This window comes from Eumetopias jubatus, unplaced genomic scaffold (genome assembly GCF_037043125.1).
Source record: "Eumetopias jubatus isolate StellerSeaLion01/CBP00866 unplaced genomic scaffold, mEumJub1_p1.0 scaffold_2, whole genome shotgun sequence".
In the NCBI taxonomy this organism is placed as follows: domain Eukaryota; kingdom Metazoa; phylum Chordata; class Mammalia; order Carnivora; family Otariidae; genus Eumetopias; species Eumetopias jubatus.
The window spans coordinates 167205611-167228286 of NW_028274808.1; the positions used below are offsets into that span (position 1 = coordinate 167205611).

The window sequence follows — 22676 nt, forward strand, 5'->3', positions numbered from 1 at the left end:
TAATTCATCCGCTCAGTTTCTAAATTTTTAACTTACCAGATTTTTAAGTTTCAGGAAATCTCTATAAAGCTATTAAAAATCATTTTTGTCGTGGTCATTCTTATAGTCATTCTTGTAACCGTTTTATCATCATTCTAGAAGCTTTCCTATTCTGATTCTCTTCTCTCTCCCTAATTTTCTCTTCCCTCCCTCCTCCTCTTTATTTTCTTTTCCCTTCCCTTCCCTTCCCCCTCCTCTCTTCTCCTCCCCTCCCCTCTCCTCTTTTCTTCTCCACTCTTTCTCCCCCTCCACTCTCTCTCTCTCCTGTCACTTCTCTCTCTCCCCCACCCTCTGCTTGTTTTAACTCAGAGACTCTGCTGGGCCCCCTCAGATTGTGATTATTTCCTTTGTACACCCATGAGTCTATTTATACACCAAGCTAATAGGGTACAGGGGAGCGATGAAAACCCACAAGTGGTAGGAAGTACTGCTGTTTGCAGACAGAGATGTGAGAACTGGAAGCTCTTCGGTCCCCTCTGCAAACCTCAGGCAGAAGCTGGACTGGGGCTCTCTGAGGCAGAGGGAGGATCACAGTGTCCCTCTGAAGTCTTCACAATCACACGTCCACCTGCAATAACATGCATAGGTCAGCAAGGCTTTTCCTCTTAGGGATGCACAGATCTCAAGGCACAATCTCTCTTCAGGAAAAAGAGTTCAGTTTCTCAGCCCAGATCAACTTCCAGGCCAAGATTGAGAATCATCCTAAACTTCCTGCCCATTTCAGGGTCAAGGATTTCATGCACACCCTCCAGTCCCAGCACATATTTCTCTATGAAAACATAGCTGGTGGTTGGAGGTTGCCTGGGATGTTGATTTCTAATGCATGCTAGAGCATCACTGGGATAAATTCACAGAGTGTAAACTGGTCTCACTCCCATTAAAGTAGATAGAATCAAGTCAAAATTAAAAACACTCTTTACTACATTACATTATCTTTTGAGTAATTTTTCCCTACCCATATATAATTTTAGTGAGTTCAATGTCAGCAAAGTGAGCTGTTTCTAAAACCAAATAAAGTCAGACATAGGTTTGCTTCTGGGGAATGAATAATTTAGCTAACTAAATTGGAAACCTGTACTGTGTCTTCTAAGAAATTGTCTTGGACCTCTACACTTCTATAATGTCTATAAGTTTGAAAATTATAGAAGGGAAATAGGATAAGAAGCAGATAAAATAGGAAATAGTGTAACAAATATTTTGGATGGTATTAATGAATGAATACATGATTCTGTCCACATAACTTCTTAGAAAAAAATTTTCTCACACCTCCACTACATAAAAGTTTCAAAATATATTTTTAAAATTTCCATCCGAAAAGGCATCAAGGGATTGAACCCGCCTCTCAGTCTGCCCTGTCGTGTAGCACATGCAATAATAAGCCTTGTTGAGTACTTCTTCTGACCCTGTTCCAGAAGCCAGAATCTTGACTAAATAATTAGGTATGAGCTACCTAGTTCAAGCACCTATCTATGGAAATACCTAGAATGATTTTTAAATTCATATCAGCTGAAGAAAAACAGTAGTTTCATTGAGAACTACTAAACAGAAGAAACCATACATATTCAGATACATTTAACTTGAACATGAACATACACAACTTTCTCTAAATGACTCAACAGTGTCATCCTGAGGCTAACCAAACTTCCTTCTCAGTCAGGAATTATCAGGAATTACTCTCCTTAACCAACCAGCCAAGAGAATAGACTCTGTTTTGGTCCAATTTGGGATTTATCTTCTTGAAAATTCTGGTGGTAACCTTGGGATTTGAGCCTGTAATACTTTTACCACATTATTCTGAGACTCTGCAAATGTACGAGGTTCATGGAAATGACCAAATCTTTAATTACTGCTTTTGTTGGATGATGACTTCCTCCCATATGCTGTGTATTCAGTGCCATTTTTTTTCTCCAAACTCAGCTCTAAGCTCTGCATCTCTTTTTACCATTGTGATCATCATTCCACACTTCTGTTCTCTGCCCAGATGTGGAATCAAGAACTTGCATAGTAGGAAGGGACACATCCCTGTTGGGGTCCGAGCAGGAAACAGCTAACCCCAGTGGGCACAGAACATGTGCCATTCTACTAGCTGTGAAACATATTTAAGAAGCCTCACTTGCTGCAGTGTCTCAGAGCTGTTAAATAACTGAATACCCCAAATCATATGGGCTGCATTCTGATCCTCAAACAATAATGTTATTTCATATCTACAGAATAATAACTAAGGTACTTTCTCACAGGCTCCCTCAATTGATGGCTGACTGGGAAGCAGGTAAATAAGACTTAATTATCCTCATTTTATAGCTGAGGAAGCTTAGAATCTTAAATCTATAAGTCAGGGCAAAAATCACAGTCCATAAAGCCAGCTAGATCTATGTTCTAATTTCAGCACGCTCACTTATGTAGGTTCTCCATCTTTCCATTCATCATGGCTTCCTCCGCTCTCATAACTCTCAGTTGTGAAGATGAAGTGAGATACTGTATAAAGAAAAAGTACTGGTAGGATCCTGGCATTTTACTACTAGATGCTCAATAAATAGCATTTCTCTCCCCTCCCCTTTCCCTCAGAGATGTGGGTCTGACCACCCAGCCAATAAATGGCAGAGTTCAGAAGAGAACCCAGCTTCTGACTCTTGACCAAGTGGAAAAGTATCAGCTCAGGGACCACAATTCCCTTCTATACTCATACTTTCTGGCTCGTCCATACCATGTAAAAATTGCTGCCACAAGAGAGAGGGGCAGATCCAGGTTCTGTCCAGCCTGACACTTACACAATTTGGAAGCTCCTTCTTTAAGAAAAGAACACAAAATTGAGAACATAAGATTAAGTGTAAAAGGGCTATTTAGTTAGAATGAACGAAGCCACAGCAAATTATAAAATTTTCAAAGCTGACTAAAAATGCAAACATTACAGGGGCGCCTGGGTGGCTCAGTCAGTGAAGCGTCCAACTCTTGATTTTGGCTCAGGGTCATGATCTCAAAGTTGTGAGATCGAGCCCTACGTCAGGCTCCGTGCTCAGCGCAGAGTCTGCTGGAAATCCCCTCTCTCCCTCTCCCTCTGCCCCTCCCCCAACCCACGCTCTAAATAAAAATAAATAAATAAATCTAAAGAAAATTAAAACATTACAAAATCCTGAAAAATAATACATTTATTATCAACTTCCAGAAATACCTCTATACTATCTTCTCCTACATTTTTCTGGCTGCATTCTCTTTGATCACTTCTTCACGCCACAATTTTGAAACATTACCCAAATACAGGGACTGGCAGAATAATCAGTCTTTCTTTGAGCAAAGTTGATTGCTTTACTCTATGGAAGGCAATTTTATCTGCCATTTGGTCTGGAACTGCCAAACTTCACTGAGGTAAGACATATGAGATACGCGAAGGTGCCATCTGATGTGCTAGAATGAGCAAAATACATAACTTCACCAGTTTGTCCTACTGCTTTAGATTTATGTCCTATAAACAGAGGAATTTCCATAAGTTCTATTTCATGTAATTCTCATCCCCGCCCAAAAAAAGATGGAGTGTTATTGACTAGAAAGAACTGCTTTAATTAGGTGTCAGTGTGACTTGAGTCCTCCATTTACAATTTTCTACATCTGACTGACAGCTGGAAAAATTTTCCATAGCATAGTTTCTGGCTCCATGTATTTCAAGCTTCCTTTCACCCCTTTTCCTCCATATTTCTGGAGCTGGTTCATATCATGCTACCGTGCTTTTAAGTTAAGATGTCAGATGCATCGTAGAGTGGGCATACTTTGGTTAGCTTACGTGTACGCCAGGATGATGAGCAATCACGCAGGTCTATTCTGAGGTGACAGCAAACTATGCAAAGTAGCTCATAAATCTGCTACTCGGATTCCCCCAAAAATGCATGCTCTGACACCACACACCAGGAGAGAAATCTGGAGGGGAACAGGTAGTCTTAACTGATTGCTGTTAAAACACCTTATGTTCTTCAAATTTTACAAAACATATGACCATTAGAACTCATTGCTAGGGGCACCTGGGGGAGCGGCGCAGTGGGTTAAGCGTCCAACTCTTGGTTTTGGCTCAGGTCATGATCCTATGGTCGTGAGATTGAGCCCTGCATCAGGCTCCATGCTCAGCTCAGCTTGAGATTCTCTCTCTCCCTCTGCCCCTCCCACCCATGCTCTCTCGCTCGCTCCTTCTCTCTCTGAAATAAATAAATAAATCTTTAAAAAAGAAGAAGAAGAAGAAGAACACATTGCTAGGGCCCCAGATAGAGTTAGTGTAGGTGAGAGGACATGTTAGCTTTACTGAAAGGAAATCCACCCCTGGAGGGACCCATTCCAAAGCAAGGTCAGGGAGCCAACTTAATCAGATGCCTCAGTTTTTTATTATAAGGGGAAAACATTTCTAGGACCTCAAGCAATTTAAAAGGATAAGTTAACTCCTCACAAACACTACCTTTACCCCACTTTCAATTAATTTATTTTCTTTGGCTGCTCTTGCTGCTTTGAAAACCTGAGGAGTATCTAAGCAAAGAAAAGCAAAGGATTGATGGCTGGGAGGAAAGAATGTCTAGGTATCAGTTGCTCACTTTATGACATTCCACACTTGAGACTATTTTGTAACATTTTAGCTATAACGGCAACCTTTCAGATTCACTTTAACCCTGAAAACTCCAAGCCGAAAAGCTTCTGCGACAACTTACCACAGGTTGTTTCTATGCCGGCTTGTTTTCATTTCACCATGGATCTTTGAACAGTCACTGAGCTAATTTGATTTTCAGGCCCATTAATCTAGAACTTCAAATCAAAGGAGAGATGATACATCTCCCGGATAAGTTTGCAGAGTGGCAGCCACTGGGGCGACGGCATCTTCAAACTCCCCGGGCTGCCTCCAGATCGGTGTGGGCACCGCTTCCCTAAGCCCCTGACCTACATATGAGACGGCAGCTGGCATGCCTGAGGGAAGGGGAGAGAGGCAACGGGTGCCTCTGCATGGCATTTCTTCACTGTTTGTCATCAATACTAACAAGCCTGGCCTTCGAGCACAGTGAAGTGGACAGCGCTTCGTTTTGGAATCCCCATGTCTTCCACTCCGAGTCTCTCTTTGGTTTGACCACTCAGTTTCCCTTAGTGTCCAGAATTCTCTTCCTTTACTGCCTTTCTCCCTTCTAGTAACCTGGTTTTCAGGAAGATATCTGATCTAAAACAAAAACAAAATGCCCACACTCAGATATCTCAGGTGCAAATGAGCCCATCTTAGTGGCCCACTGACAGTGTGAATGAACCCTGATGCACATTAAAATTACCCAGGGACTTTAACAAACACCAATACTTGGGCCTTAACCAGACTGATCAAAGCAGACACTGTGGGGTCCGGCCCAAGCATGGCAATGTTTCTAGTATCTCCCCAGGTGAGTCTCTATTGTTATTTTATTTTCACAGAGAAAGGAAACATAAGGGCAAATCTGGAACTCCATTTGTGGAATTTCAGGCATCAGAAAGCAAGGAAAGTATTTTAGGGAGCAGATTGCAGAGGACTTTTCCAGCAGCCTTAAAATCCCTTCAGTAGTCAACTTACTTCTCCCGTTCCTAGACAGAGCCTGCTGTAAAAATGCTGCACCTATGGCCACCAAATTAGAATTAAACCGGCCCACTGAAGTGCCAATATCTGGTAACAATCCAGTCCCACAACATCTGTAAAAAGTTGCTTTCATATTTCAATTATGGATTTTACCAAGCAGTATATGGACCCCACAATCTCCACCTACTTCCCCAGTGTCACCTTGGGCAGGCTGGGCCTCTGTGTATTCAGGACAACCTGTCACTGTTTGAACCTTTCTGCCTCTATGGCCTTCACTTTACTTGACTTTTCTCCACCAGTTTCTATCTGGCTTCATACAATCCGGCTCCCACTGCTGCCTGCTCCTAGTTTATACCTAATTCCACCTTTCACCAGCTGCCCCCACCACTGCCTCACCCTAAATATAGAATACGATGACGTCCTTTTAAAGATTTTATTTATTTGTCAGAGAGAGAGAGACAGAGAGCGCACAAGCAGAGGGAGGGGCAGACAGAGGGAGAAGCAGGCTCCCCCCTGAGCAGAGAGCCCAACATGGGGCTTGATCCCGAGACGGGATCATGACCTGAGCCGAAGGCAAACGCTTAACCGACTGAACCACCCAGGCGCCCAAGATGACGTCCTTTTAAAAGCAAGTTGAAAAGTAAACCATGGGTCACTGGGAAGCAGAGGAGAAGAAAATAGGTGTTGGCCACAGGAACTGTATTTCACAGACTCTGCATGTTTACTAATAAACAGTAATGTCAGCAGTAAGCAGTAAATGTTCCCATTTCTAGGAGTGTACTCCTCCCTTTCCCCCTTTCCCTCAATTCTTGTAGCACTCTGTCTAGAAAGAGAATGCTCAGAGCACATGTGAAAAACTCACAAAACCACCAGTCTCGATGGGAAAGATCTGGGTATGAGCTTCCTGCTAGTTAGTGGGCAAGACCTGAGTCCCCTATTACTGTTTTTATGTAGAAATTCTGAAGTTAACATGATCTGTAGAATTGCACTGTAATGTATTTTTATGATGTTGTTTTTGCAGGCTACCTCCTTTGAGAAAAATTAGCATTTGTTAGACCAACTGCCTTTATATATTAAGATATCATTATAACCACACATTAAGAAGACTTATTTAAGTTCTGAAATATTCTGTACCCCAAGCCAAAAGCATTAACTCATGCTTGCTTTTCATTTGCTACCCATAACGTATATAAAATAAAGTTACCTTGACTACATTGCAAAGTAGGTCTAGATTGGTAAAACAAGCTGAATTCAGAAGTTCCCAATCAATGGCAAATGACATTGAGAGAGGTTCTAATGAATGGCCAATATGTTCTAGATATTAGGAAGACATAAATAAATATACCTCGAATCAGACCCAAATTACTGGCTCTAATTTTCAAATTTAATTATAAATATAAATGATTTTATGACAATCTAATTAGAGATTTACGGTTGCCCTAGGTTCAAAAAATTTCACCATAAAAATCTTAGCTTTGTTTGCAGCAATAGCTTGCTAAAACACAATAATAGTAATTAAGTAAGAAAGAGTATGGTTTTGAGGGGAAGTGTGGTGTGAATTTTCTTTTTTGATGGCATTTGAATTAGCCATGGAAGATTAATGAAATGAATAAAATGAAATGTATTAATGAAGTGAATGTGGCAAAAACTAGAGTAGAAATATTATTAGAAACAATTTGTAATCGCACAAAAATAACTGTTAATTGCTTGTTATATCTCCCAGGTATTCAATTTTAGCAGAAATTGCAATGTCTCTTTATCTCTACTAGTGGATTTCAGTCGTAAGAAAGTAATCAAGACATTTGGACAGTAGCATCTTCATTGCTTTCTGTCACTTCATTTACACAATTGGATCTTCTACCTAAGTAGAAGATACCCCCAAATCAAATAATGTCTATAAGGAATACTCTTCCTTCTACTTAGTTCTACCTCTCAGAGTGACATACAGAAAACTTCATTCAGTAGCTAATAAATATTAGAGGCTTCCATAGAGATTCCTGTTGTATGTTGGCTCTACTCAGACTTCTGAATTTGGGAGACACTATAAACAGAATAAAAGATAAAGAAGATAAGGGGAGAATATGTCTATTGCCTTTAACGTGACCATCTTTATAGCTGCCTAGATGCCTGAAACACCAAAAAGATGCCTATTTATTCATTCATTCATTCATTCATTCAACAAATATACATTAAATGTTTACTATGTGCCAGGCACTATTTTTGGCACTGAAGATACAGGATGAAGAAAATGAGCAAAAATCCCTTCCGAGAGCTTACATCCTTATGGAACTAGACTAAAAAATAAATAACAACATACTAAAATAATTAAATATTAAATGTTAAATGAGAAATGAGTGCTATGGAGAAAGACAAAACAAGCAAAGAGAATATTATGTTGGCAAATAGAGTTTCCAATTTTAAACAGAATGGCTAGGGTAGACCTTCTTGAGAAGGTGACATCTGAATAAGGATCTGAAGGAGGTGACGGACAGGAGCCGTGCAGAGAACTGGAGGAAAGGGGAACAGCAAGCTCAAGGCCCCTGAAGTAGAAGTATGCCTGGTGTGTTCAAGGAACAGCAAAGAGACCAGTGATACGAGATGGACGTGACCAGTGGATAACATAGAGGTAGATTAGGTCAGAAAGGAGAGATTTAGTAGGGCCTATGAAGGCATTGTAATGCTTTTCCACTTTGACTCTGCATAAGATGGGAAGCCATGAGAAATTTTTAACAGAGAAGTGGCATAATTAGATCAATGTCTCAGAAGGAATCACTTTAGTTGTTCAGCTGAGACTAGACTGCATGGAGCAAGAATGGAAGAAGGGGACCACCTAGAAGGGAGCTTAGCCTGGGTTTCCCCAAAAGCAGTGCTCGAAATGGATGATGGCTGCCCACAGATAGCCGACTTTGTAAAGTGACCCCAAAGGATAGGACTGGGCAGCTGAGAAAAATAAAACAGGGAACTAGAGCCAGGGAAGAGCTTTATGAAGATAGCTGCTGTGAGCAAGTGGGGTTCCATGCAGGGAAGCCTCTGAAGACTTTCTACCCAAAAGATGGAAGAGGGAGTTTTTTCCCACCAGCTCTCATTCCCCACTGGCCAAGTGTTGTCCCATGGAGATGTAATTCTCTTTGGCTTCCAGTTCTGAAAATGGAAAGCAAAAGAATGCGCAAGTTCCCGTGGATATCCCACTTAGGGGAGGCAAAGAAACTCTAGAGGAAAGCAAGAGATGAGAAAGCTAGAGATAATTTGAGGGGAGCTACCACCAGGTCACACTTACAAGCAGCCAGGTGTGGAAGCAATGGCTAGAGTAAAATAGGTAGGCTGGGAGGATGGGAGGTAGGGCACAAGATTTTTCCCACGCAGGGAACTTCTGCAATAATCCACAATGGTGGTTTGGACAAGAGCGGTGGCAGTGGAGGGGTGAGAAACTGTCAGGTTAGAGTACATTTTTCAATGTATGACCAAAAATATTTGCTGACCAACTTAGTGAGAAGTGTGAGGAAAAGAGAGTGTTGTGGGGTTTCTGTTAACTGAGTAGGAGGTAACTGTAAAACACTGAGGTTTGGGAGAAAGATCAGGATCTTTGGTTTTGGATATGTTACATTTGATCTTCCTATCAGACAAAGTAGAAATCTTGACATATGATTCTGGACTTAAAGCACACGGGAGAGATCCAAGCTGGAGCCATAAATTTTGATGGTCCCAGCACATGCACAGTATTTGCAGCCCGAAAATTGCTTAAGCTCACCAGGGAAGTGAATACAGAAAGAGAGAGAGAAGAGGTTCAAAAACTGAGATGTGGAGCACTCTAACATTAAGACAAGAAGTAGAGGGAAAGAAGCCAGCCAAAGAGATTGAGAAGGGAGCAATCATGGTACAGGAGGAAACCCAGGAGACGCTGTGCTAGAAGCCAAGTTGAGAAAGTATTTCAAGAAAGAATGAGTGATTAAGCCTATCAAATGCTGCTGACAGGCCAATGGACCCCTGAATGTAGCAGTGAAATGTCACTGATGATCATGACATGAGGTACCTGGGTCAAAAGCCTGGTTGGTTTGAATTCAAAAGACAGAGAGGAAGATTTAGGGTTTGTGTGTCTGGAAAATCCTTTCAACATGTTTTGCTGCAAGGGGAGCAGGAAGTCAGAGGATAAGGTGGGGCAAAGAAAGTTCTTCTTTAGATGGAAAAAAATAATGACACTTGTCCGTGAATGGGAATAATCTAGTTGAGGGAGAAGTGGTGGGACTTGAGTAGGTGGGAGTGGATCGAGTCTAACACACTGGCAGAAGCGCGGGTCTCACTTAGTTCGCAAAGCTCAATTACACCAGGGGGATGAAAGGTAAAATCTGTGGGTAAAAGGCTGGTCCTAGGAGCTCACTGAAGGTCTTTCCTGGTTCCATCAATTTGAACAGTGAAATAAAAAGCCAAGCATGGGGTCAGGAAAGGAGACGTTGGAGATTTCAGGAAAGAAGAGAAGGTACATGTATCTGACATCCAGGAAAGTACGGAAGTGAAGAGTAATTGCCAGGTGTTTTAGTCTACTTGGATTGCTATAACAGAATATAGTGGCTTATAAACAATGGAAATTTATTTCTCCCAATCCCGGAGGCTAGAAAATCCAAGGTGAGATACCAGCAGATTCACTGCCTGGTGGTGAGGGTCTGCTTCCTGGTTCGAAGACAGCTGTCTTTTCGCTGTGTCTTCAGATGGGCAAAGTGGTGAGAGCGCTCTGTGGGGTCTCTTTTATAATGGCACTAATCTCATTCATGAGGGCTTCACCCTTATGACCTAATCACCTCCTAAAGGTCCCCCCTCCTAAATACCATTACACTGAGAGTCACATTTAAACATACGAATTTTGGGAGAGACATAAACATAGATGCTATGGTACCAGGTAGCTCTAAAGGACCACTAGAGGGTCAGGGTCATGAGTTTAAAATGACACCAATCAATCTGGATGTGTACTTTTCTTCAGCAAGACCCAGGTCTCCAGGTAAGGACACAGCAGAGCTGGATTTAACCAGGGCTAGGGTTTAGCCAGTGACTACAAAGACCATAAAGAGTGGTGCAAGAGAGTGACTTTAATAATTACCATGGAATTGGGCTGATATGGAAGGATACAGGGACATGAAATATGAAAGAGTGAAAAGTGTTAGATCAATCATTGCAAGATCAACCACAACTCTGCTGCCCTATAGCGATTACAGTGACTATTGCCTAATCTAGGACCATAGTTTAGAATCTTGGGCCCCATGAGCATTTTTTTTTAATTTTTAATTTTGAAATAATTATTGACTCACAGAAAGTTGCAAAAGTAGTCACCTGTGTACCCTTCCACCAATGCATCGTTTATAACTGTCATATAATACCCATGAGCATTCTTAGGGTATTGGGTGCCTTGTAATTAGATTAAATTCAATGAAAGAGAGGATGGCATAAAAAGAAGCGGCACTCACTCGGTGGTATTCATACACTTGCTCTCTCCTTCATCTGCATCCAGCGCATACCCTATGAGCCAGATGAACAGACAGGTCCAGACACACTTGGGTTCAAATCCAAGCTCCACTCTTCATTGACTTTGGCATCCTAAGCAGGTTATATTGGGGTATAAGGCTGAAAATTAAACCTCAGTATCACTGTGCTCCTTTTAAAATTTATGTATCTGGTAAAATCAGGAGGGTCTCAAATAGCCTAAGCACAGGTTCCCCTCCTCCCCATCCAGTCCTGTACTAAGGTTGCCTAGCCTAAAGACCCTCCTTACCAAAAAGACCAGTACAGTTCTTGGTTATCCCTGAGGATGGCTTTCAGTTCCCTGTAAGCCCTCAGAATTATTCAAATCAGCTGAGTTATATCTTCCCATGGGAACCAGGGGTCATTGCTGATTCTGTAAAGCCTAAGTCCCACAGCGCCGCCCCCCCCCCATTGTTTACTCTGCTCCTGAGCACAAATCTGTGTCGTCCTGCAGAGTGTGCAGTGTGCCCTTCCCCTTCATGAACTGCTATTGACCTCAGCTGTCTCTTGCTTTGTGTCCCGCCATCCCAATAGCTCTAGGGCAAGAATCCCTCCCTCTCCAACAAGGTGAACTGGAGGTTATAATCCACCTTTCTAATAAAAATTTCTAAGAAATAATGAAACAATCATAGTTGTAAGGGAAGAACACAAATTGGAAACATAAGAAGTCCATGGAACTTCCTATGGGAAGAACCAACTATACACACACCCAAATGTATACATAAAATCACCATGTTGATCAAGATATAGGACATATCCAGCATGTAGTTGCAATTTTGTATTTTTTTTAGATTTTATTTATTTATGTGAGAGAGAGAGAGAGAACAGGGGGAGAGGGAGAAGCAGACTCCCTGCTGAGCATGGAGCCCCATGTGGGACTCAATCCCAGGACCCTAGGATGACCTGAGCCAAAGTCAGATGCTTAACCAACTGAGTCACCCAGGTGCTCTGCAATTTTGATTTCTGTTTCACCCAAAAGTCTTTTAAGATAGTGCCTTTTAATGGCAAAGTTTCTTGTGTTTATATTTTAGTTATTAATGTCTAATCTTTTGCTTCATGTTAAATACTGTGGCTTGTATCATTTTGGGAGTTCGGAATTTATTGTGTTGTTCTTGTTATATGATAATACATAGCAAAATATTATAAATGGTACCTAGTAGCTTGGAAACAAAGATAATATCCTCTATTTGTTGGAAATAGAAGTCTATATATTCTATGTGTGGTTGCATAGACTAGTATACATGTGTGTTTCTATAGGATTTTATTTGTATTTCCAACGGTTTTAATATGTGTTATATTTTTAATCAATTAAAAATCCCTTTTCTCCTATAAAAATAAAAAAGATATCTTAGAAATAAAACAAAAACATGCATCACCTCTCTCATTTTTTAATCTATAAAAATGGGAGTTCAAATACAACCCCTCGTCCCAAATCAGATAAACTATCTTACACAGTCTCTGTGTCAACAAATATTCCCTTCCTCTCTCTGAAGATGATGCCTCAGTTTCAGTGCAAGAGCCACCTTCTTCACAGTGATTCTCTCACCCTTCTTTGAACTCTTCCAACAGTTATAGTATTTACTACACTAATGGTACATACATTTTCTTCTCATATGTACCCATTTTCACTGCCACTTCCAAAACTATAAGAGCAAAGAATGTGCCTTTGCTTTTCTATGCCTCAAAACACTTTATGCAGTTTTGTGATCACAGTAGATGCTCAATAAATAAAAATAAGAGTAAACATTTATTAAGTATTTACTAGAAGTCAGGCCCTGAGCTAAGAGTCTTACAGTAACCTTCACAATGGATGAAACAGTGTTTTATTTATCCAAACATGGTGGCTTAAAGCAACAATTATTATTATACTTTATGATTTTGTGGGTCAGAAATCGAGGCAGAACTTAGCTGGGTGAAATTTCTCCATGATGTCGATGAAAGTCGCTCAGTGGTATCTGGCTGACAGATGGACAGGTCTGAAGGGCTCAAGATGATCACACTTTCATGTCAAGCACCTTGGTGGAGACGGATGGAAGGCTGGGCTCATCTTAGACTGTCAACCGTAGTACTTGGTGCACTGAGGATATTAAGACTTCTCACATGGATGTACAGAGCTCCAAGAGCAAGTATTCCTATGAGCAAGACGGCAGCCCCATGACCTTCATGACCTAGCCCTTGGAAGTCCTATTGTGTCACCTCACTGTATTCTATTGGTCAAGCAGTCACAAGCCCACCCATTTCAAAGGCAAGGGGACATAAACTCAATCAACTGATGGAAGTACGCCATAGAATTTTTGGCCAGGTATTAAAGTCACTAAAGATATTATCCCCACACTTGGGCACCTGGGTGGCTCAGTCCTTAAGCGTCTGCCTTCGGCTCAGGTCATGATCCCAGGGTCCTGGGATCGAGCCTCGCATTGAGCCCTGCATCGGGCTCCCTGCTCTGCGGGAAGCCTGCTTCTCCTTCTCCCACTCCCCCTGCTTGTGTTCCCTCTCTCGCTGTGTCTCTCTCTCTCTGTCAAATAAATAAATAAAATCTTTAAAAAAAAAAGTATCCCCGCTCTAAAAAAAGTAAATTTGGATTTACAGAGATTGAGTAACTTGCCTGATGTCATGCAGCAAGGCAATGGTGTGAACACCTGAGGAGGATGTCCATCAATTATACCCCCAGATAGCGACCCTGTGGTATCTGCATTACTTGTTTAATTAAGATACTTGATGTTGAAATATTTTAATGCCCTTCTAAGAACTCACAGTATATAAAGAGAGACCTGCCTCTTATAGCCCATATATTCCTTAAACAGATACTCCCACAAGTCTGAGCATATAGTTTACAGTAGAGGGAAGATTTATCACTTTGCCAGAGCTAGCATATGGTTATGACACATTTATAGGAGTGATTGAAATGATTTGGAAAGATGTGTCTAAGTTGCGTCACATCACCTAAGATTATGAGGCATCCTACAAAGAAGACTGATTTAGAGGCATTATGGCTAATGTGGTTGCAGTTGAAAATTGCTCTGAATTTGCATAGACGTGCCTTGAAAAGCAAAAAGCTGCTATAGTATGACTTTTCTGGAAACTGTTTAATTAGTATGTTGAATATTAGTTCATTTAATGCATACCCTCATGGCCAAGGTGTGTGTGTGTGTGTGTGTGTGTGTGTGTGTGTGAATGTGTGTGCGTCTGTGTGCACATTCAAGTGTGTGTGCAAAAGTATGTGTGTGTTTCTGGCAGGAGGTGAGGGTAGGGGCTGGTAGAGACAGTAATAACACATTATGCTGAACACATTACTTTGTACAAAAATGACCCTATCTGTGGGGAATTCTGGCAACATGAGTGACTTAGATGTAGAGTAGCAACATGGCAGTGGCAAAAATACAGAAGATGGTGGCACTGAGAATTATATTTCTGATGTGAAATCAACTAAAGCATTGAGGGGCATGGTAATAAGACAGTGTAATGCAGTTATGAGGCGGTAGAGCTCCTGCAGGCTGAGCCCGGAATCCCAGATCAGACACGTCACATCGACTGAAATTTGAGCCAACTATCCAATGCCTGTGAGCCCCAGTTTCCTTACGTGCAAAGAGGAGGTGATTACATGAGAGTAAAGCATTGCAGCAAAAATTATAGACACCGCACAGACAGTGCCTAGAAATGGGTCTGGCACTTTTGGGGTATTTAATAAATGCTGTCTGATGATGGTGATTATCAGGAGATTGTAACTCTTTGTCTCCTCTGATCAAGTTCCATGAATGGCAGAAACATTGCCATCAAATTCCCATTGTTATGGTAAGGGCATGTTAGCACAGGGCCTAGCCTATATTAAGAACTCTGTAACTATTGTGATATATAATGTATGCACGCATGAACGCATAACTGGGGCAGAGATGCAGAAGAGCCAAAAATTATGGGGTTAGGGAAGGCTGTGGCAACATCTCCAAGCGGTAAGAACACTGGCTTTGAAGAGAGACATACCTCGGAAGATCTGCTATGTCCATCACTGGCTGTGGGCTGCCGTGAAGACCATAATACTTCCCTCACAAGTTGTTGTGGCGGTTAAAGGAAGTACTATATATAAAGTGCCCTGTGCAATGTATACACAGAGAACACACTCCAACATCGATTGCCGCCCTTGGTACTACTGTTAATAATCTAGTAACAGAGCCTTCCCCATTCTTTGGGTTTCTTCCTCACTGTGAGTTCAGTGCATTTCTGCATCCACCCAATGAGAACAAGAATTTGTAAGCCTGTTAGCTTTCACGTACATTCTGGAGATCTACAAATCTGGCTTTTTTCCTTTTCTGCTTTCAATGTTTTGGCTCTAGGTTCATGCTAGCTCTATTGATTGCTTTAATGTCACATCTAATGTTTCTTTAACTTAATGAAGATGCTTAGCGCCACAGCAGAATGGATATAAAGCCTCACACTATAATTATCAAAGCCTGTGATTTTTATCCAAAATAAAATGATTCACATTTTTTTCACCTCCTCCCAGCAGTTGATATGTAGCTTATTTAATTTTATTTTTTGTTCTCTGTAATGGCTTGTCTCTATTAATTATACACTAAGCACATTTCTCCCCAAACTAGTAACCGGCTGTAGCATTTTGGTGTTTTCATCACCAAATGTCCAGCTCGTGACTGACTCTGTAATTCAAAGACATGTTTGCATAGTCCTCTGAGCTCTGTAATGAAATGTGTTTGTTGTATTTCGTATTCTACCAAAACTTGACTCTTTCCATTATCTTTCTTTTTAAATTGCAAAAGCAATACAGGCTCTAGTCTACACATTGATTACTGAACCAAAGGGAGGTGTTCTCTCATAGTGCTGTATTCCCTAAATGCACTCTATAGATTTTAACAGTTCCATTCAAATGGGAAGTCTGATTCAATCAATACCCAGTCTCTTTTCCCTCCTTAATGAAAATACTACAGTACTATCTTAAAGGAACACTGTAGAGAATCTTTAGTCTATGAATTTTCTGAAAATAAGTCCATGAATAGGAAATTTATGAAAGAAAAATATAAGCAGCCAACCAACACAGGAAATAATGTTCACCTTACTATGTAAGGGTGGAAAAATACCTTTTTTCCCATTCCCCGCCCCCCCCAGGTCCTCCAGCTGGGGCTCTCTAATTGGACTGATAGTACACTGAAGAAGAGAAGAAAATCATACAAATGTTACTGAATATATATGTTACCTCACATAGGGCCCCTCATAAAATGAAGATCCAAAGAAATGGTTAATCCTGAGTGCTTTTATACTATGTTTGATGCAAAAAGTCATGGCAAAATGTGATAGAACAAAGGGGTATGAGCTAAAGGTAATAAACCTGAGGAAACTTGAAAAGGCCCGCCCATTTGGATTCCTCTAGGCGTCCCTCCCTCAGGCTTCAGAGATCCGGATGTTCCTTTCTTTCCTCAGGTACAGGGAGGGCACCTCTCACAACAGGGTCTTAGGAGAAAGGGGGAGACCAAAGAGTCCTTCCGGCATTTGCCGTTTTTTCATATTCCTTCAGCTTGGAATATTCAGCATGCCATATAGTGGGGTAGTGTGTTCTGAACCCCAACACTACCAAATAAAGAAGAATATAACCTGCAGCTATCTAGTGCTTTCTGCATACAAGTTCTGTTCTAGGAGACTTGCACATATTGATTCATTCAATTCTCATAACCACCCTATACATAGATGCCACCCAGATTCAAACACAGGTCAACTAGAGACCATGCTATAGTCTAAAACACTATGCTCAGAAGAAATGTACGTAAGGCAACATAAAATACTAAATTTCACCTACCAGACTGACCAAAGATTTTTGCTTAGGCGATGACTCAAGGATCATAAAAATGTAGTGAAACAAACTTCCTTGTAATATGATGTGAAAATACAGATTGGTACATCCTTTCTCTAAGCTAAGTAAGTGCCTCAGTAAGTTTACACCCTTTAATCCATGAATTATGCTTTTAGAAATCTGTCCTTAAGAAAATTCTGGGATGAACTGAAAATTATTTGGTGATTCTGGGGGCTTTTGAGTCCAGCTGCCCAGATTGGGTTCTAGCTCCACTAATTGCCAGGTGTGTAGACTTGGGAAGTTAGCTAGCTTCTCTGTGCCTCAGTTTCCCCTACTATAAAATGAACATCATCATATTACCCATCTCTAAGTTCTGCTGGAAGGATTCATGTCCTTAATACATGTAAAGTGGTAAGAAAGGTACCTGCCACATAGTTGGCGCCATATAAATACTAGCTATTATATACATTGCAGAATGATTTATAACAGGAAAAACTGTGAACTCCTAAATGCCTAAAATTTATAAACAGTTACATACACTGGTTCATTCTTAAATGTTACATTCTATACAATGGAACAGTACATAGCCATTTAAAATATTTCCAAATATTTATTGATAAAATGCTTATGAAATAGTACTATATGCAAAAAAGGAAACATTTTAAACAGGGCAAAATTTCAATTACTCACATAAATATGTCTGTGTGTTTGTATGCACAAAAAGTTTTGATAAATATGCATCGAAATTTTTAAATCCTGGAAATTTTTGTGGTGTAAGATACATATGTGCCTTTTTCTTCTATAGGTTCAATAGTATTCCTCTTCTTTGTATAAATATTTTTAATTACTTTTTTTTTTTGAGAGAGAAAAAGAGAGAGAGAGAGAGACAGTGCATGCCGAGGGGCAGGGCAGAGGGAGAGAATCTTAAAGCAGGCTCTGCACTGAGCGCAGAGCCTGATGCAGGGCTCGATCTCACAACCCTGAGATCGCAACCTGAGTTGAAATCAAGAGCCACCCAGGTGCCCCAGTAGTATTCTTGATATTGAAAAACTAATGCTTATGATCAAAAGCTCATTTCTCTACCTACAAGCTATAAAGTGAATTTACATAAACCTTTGAGCTAAACTCTCTGAGACTGTCCAACACAAACATCCCTGCAGGACTGTGTGCTGGCATTTCCTTTCTTCCTGAAAGGACAAAGAATGGGGTCATTACCTCTGAGTGAGGCAGGACAATCAGACACTTTAGATGGAGCCAATTTTTAGATTCCTCTGTTAATCACTTCACTTTGAGAATGATTTCCGCATAAAATCTGAGAAAAAGAAAGAACACTCTTTCTTAGGGGCTTCTGGAAGCAATGCTGGTTTGCATTACAGACTGGAGAGAGGAAACAAAAAAAAAGCAGTGTCATGACCAAAACTGCCAAAGCATTAATAAGGAAAAACAGGCAATATGTTAGTAGAACTTGAATTTAACTTTAAAAAAAAAAAAGTATGCATTTAAAGATTTAATAAAACAGTACATTTGAAAGCAGATGGCCACGAAGGGCAGTGTTGTTCATTAAATATCTACTTTCTAATTCAGAATTCAGGACATTTCATGGAGTTTTAAAGTCTTCTTAGAACACAATCACTTCAGTTTGATAGTGTCTCAGCTCTTACCACAAGAAGGGCTGTCCTTTCCTGTATGAAATGCTTAAGTTATAAAACGTTCTCTTCAACCTTTTGCAGAGTATTTCAACTCCAAGCTGGCCACCTGTGTTTTACACTGTTACTAACAGCATTCTGTAAATATCTTTCAAAGTTTTATATGAAGGTGGCAGAATGCAAATTCTGAAGGGCAATACAAACCTGCAAAATATAACTGGGCCATCAAGAAAAAAAAAAAACTCTTGGCAACATATACAGGTAATCCATTTTGCAATCAACCTGGGTCTTATCAAGGTTCTGTTTGCTTTGCAAATACTGATGAAGTAGAAATCTGAGAGGAGATTGAGGTTATTTACTAAGTAATCATCCGATGTCCGAGTGGTTAAGTAGGTGGCATTAGTTAGAGTTAATAGAAAAGGAACTCCAACAACTCAACACACATGCCTCTTTTATCTACAGATGATGAAAGAAGACAACACCGCTTTCACTTATTTAATGTACCAATCAACCCAACACAAAATAAATAGCAAGGCAATTGATTTCTGTTTGTCTTTAGAACTTTTTTAGGAGCAGACATGAAAAATCTGATTACTCGGTCTTGCCCATACAGCTGGAGAGAAGACATGTGTGATTTACAGAACAAAAAACAAAACAAAACAAAAAAAGCAGCCCTGAACAGGTTTCATGAGCAAAAATGAGAAGGATAAGTGAGGATCTCCTCACCTAGAGCTGCAGTTGAAGCTAGAATGGAAAAGAAAGGAGCAACTGCCCAACTGGCCAGGGGGTTGATGGCAAAAGGATCCTACGTGACCCCAAGAAACCCATCTCTGTCCAGCATCTGGTCACCAGATGTGTAGACTAAAAAACCTGATTAAAAAAAAAAAAAACTACTTATCAGTTTCTCTTGTAATAACAGTGATATATTAAAGAGAACTAAAATTAACTATAATTCTCAACATTACTGTTGATACTATATCCTTCCTCCAAGGCTCTTCTCAATGCACAAGCCCTTTGACAGACGACATGCTACCTCCATGGGCGAGCTAGCCTCCAGGGTTATGCACAATTTTAGTTCAAATTTAATGCATTCATTTGATACTCAAAGGTGTGGCCTTTGGAATGAGACAAACCTAGATTAAAATCCAGTCGTTTGGAACAAAGTACTTAAACTCTCCACAGTTCACTTTCTGCCATGATAAAATGTGTAAAATATCTTCTTAGGGATCAAGGTTCTGAAGATTTGGTGAAACAATGTACTTAAAGCCGTGCATACAGGACAGATACTTATCTGTAAATTAACAACAGCTATTTTTACTTTGTATGTGTTTTAAAATTAGCATTGTAAACAACTCAGGCGTTTCTTTGTGCTAATCTTTGGGAACTGGACTCCAGCATTTCCGGTGTGTGTCCTGACCAAAGATTGCTGACGCACACTTCCTCAGCATTCCCAGGCCCACTCGTTGACTCAGCCTCGACTCAGCTGCCATTATTAGGAAATAATCTAAAAACAACCCATCACTTTATTTTATTTTATTTTTAAAGATTTTAAAATTTGACAGAGAGAGACACAGTGAGAGAGAGAACACAAGCAGGGGGAGTGGGAGAGGGAGAAGCAGGCCTCCCGCTGAGCAGGGAGCCCGAGGGGGGACTCGATTCCAGGACCCGGGGATCATGACCTGAGCCGGAGGCAGACGATTAATGACCGAGCCACCCAAGCACCCCACAGCCCATCATTTTAAGTACAGATAGCTAACAAAAGCATCTTTATTTTCAGATGCCCTGTTTAGTATGACCTGTGGAGATACAGCATTCGCATGGTGACTACAGTAGCTGGGGGGTAGAGGGGGTGGGATCCTCACTCTACGTACTACTAGCCATATGCCCCTAGACCAGTCACTTCACTTCACTTGCTCTCAGTTGACTCAGCTGCCCAATAATAAGTAAAGCTTAGAACAGTGTCTAGCAGCATTAGGTAATTTGTAAGTAATATCAGCTATCATACAGAGCACTTTGTGGGATTCATATCCTGAGAAGCACTTATTGTTTGAAGATTGTCCTAGTACAGCCATGAGACTGAGAGCTAGGCCTACAAAGATGGTTTTCATACTTCCCCTCTGCCATCCACAGCTTATCCATGAGGGCTCCTCTCCCAGTCCCTAGGCACGGGGCTGCTGCCGTGCCAGATAGTCCAAACAGATGCACTAATATTCTGTGAAGGAGAGGGGCATTTCTTCCCATGAATATCTGTTTATTAGCAAAGAAAACTTTTGCGGGAAGCCCTTACCAGGCTGCCCCTCAGATCCCACTGGCCAAGGCTGGATTGCATGCCCAGGCCTAAACTCGTCACTGGCAAGAGGAATGACATCACCAAGAATGACCTGGACTAATAATGGCTCATCCTCCAGAATATGGTACAATGGAACACTTAAAACTGGGGGGTGGGGGGGGCAGGGAAAGATCTTCCAAGAAAAGGAATTAGGGGATGGGGGAAGGAGGCAAGGAGAATGGCTTTTATAGGCGATCCATGAAATCTAACACCAAACCTTTCTCAGTAATTTTTACCATATGTTAAGCACATACTGTATACCAGACACTTGCTTTGTGTGGATTGTAATTCTCTTAACAATCCACGCCAGTATGGCCTCTGTCCCCACTGCTCTCGTGAAGGGCTCTTGTCTTGAGTCACTTCTCTATCCTTATATTTACCACTCAGCAGCAACAAATACAGTTAACCCCTCCCTGGACATATCAAAATGTTCTTGTGTTTTCTCTCTGCTATCTCCTCCTTTTCCAACTCTGCAGCTGACCCCTTCTGGTCAACATGGCATCTAAATGCTGGAGTGCCCCACGGCTCATACTGGACCATTTCTGTTCTCTGTTCATTCTTTCTCCTTGAGTCGTCTCTTCCAGCAAAGCTAATGAGTCCCAGATTCATGCCTCTAGCCCAGGGCTCTGCCCGAAGCTCCAGGTTGCATATTCTACTTCTTGTTTCTATATGCATATTTGATATCTCTACTTGGATCCTAACACACAGCTTGAACTTAACATATCCAAATTGGAACTCTTAGTTTCTTTGCCCAAACCAGTTTCTTCTAGAGTCTTGCCTCATTTGATTGATTCTTCTTGTCAAACCAAAAACCCAGGAACTATCTCAGATTTCTCCCTTGAGCCCCTCACATTCAACCAGTCAGCAAGTTTTATCATTTCTACCTTCGAAATTTGTCCCAAATCCATCTTTTTATCTCCATTTCCATTGCTATTTCTTCACCAGTCCCAGCCACCACACCTTACCTAGAATACAGCTAAAGCTTCCTACTTGTTCTTCCTGCTAGCATTCTTAACATCTGCGCCATAGTCCATTTTCTACGGGCCAGTTAGCTTCTAAAAATACAGATCAAACCATGTAATTACACTTCTTACAAGTTTCCAATGATTTCCACAGCACTCAGAGATAGCCAAATCCTTACAATGGCTCAAACACATTACCTGATGGGGACCTTGCCATGCTGTAAAGCCAGCCTTTTGTTTTTAAAACACTCTGTCCTACTTCAGTGCCTTTGCGTTTTCTACTCCCCAGCACAGAACACTCCTGCCCTCATCCCCCACAAGGCTAGTGCCATTTTATCATTCCGGTCAGCCTCATCCTCAGGAAAGCCTGCCCTGATCACCCTGCTGACGGAGGGCTACCTCTATCTGCCAAGGCAATCTTACTGTTGTATCCTACCTAACACTTAGGACTATCAGAACTGGCTTAATAAATTACTTATTGTCTGCCTTCCGTGACTAGAAGGCAAGCTTCATGAGGACAGGGACTTTGTGTATCTTATTCAACACTGTATCCCAACATTTAGAATAGTGCCTAGCACACAGTAGGTACTCAGTAACACTTGTGAAGTGAATAAATAATACTCTAGAAGGTAAATATTTTCCCCTAATGTACAGATATTGAAATTGAGACTCAAAGGGGTTTAAAAATTTTGTCCAAGGTCACTCAGCTTGTTACAGGTAAATCGCATTTTAACACTATGAGTGTCAAAACGTAATCAGTGTTCTTTCCACGACACTACTGAAGGATGGTTGGAAGAATGGCAGGCAGGGACAAGGGGCTCCAGCAATAAGAGGAAAC

The 22676-nt window shown here is 41.0% G+C and overlaps 1 long non-coding RNA gene across 2 annotated transcripts in view; it reads right to left on the reverse strand.

Annotated features, from left to right (window-relative positions):
* Nucleotides 1-299: 299 nt before the first annotated feature.
* The window catches only part of LOC114197562 (uncharacterized), a 149262-nt gene continuing 126885 nt past the window's right edge, over nt 300-22676 (reverse strand). For both annotated transcript variants that reach the window (XR_003606921.2, XR_003606920.2), the window contains one exon: nt 300-607. This is a non-coding gene — a long non-coding RNA (uncharacterized LOC114197562). The remainder of the gene's footprint in view (nt 608-22676) is intronic.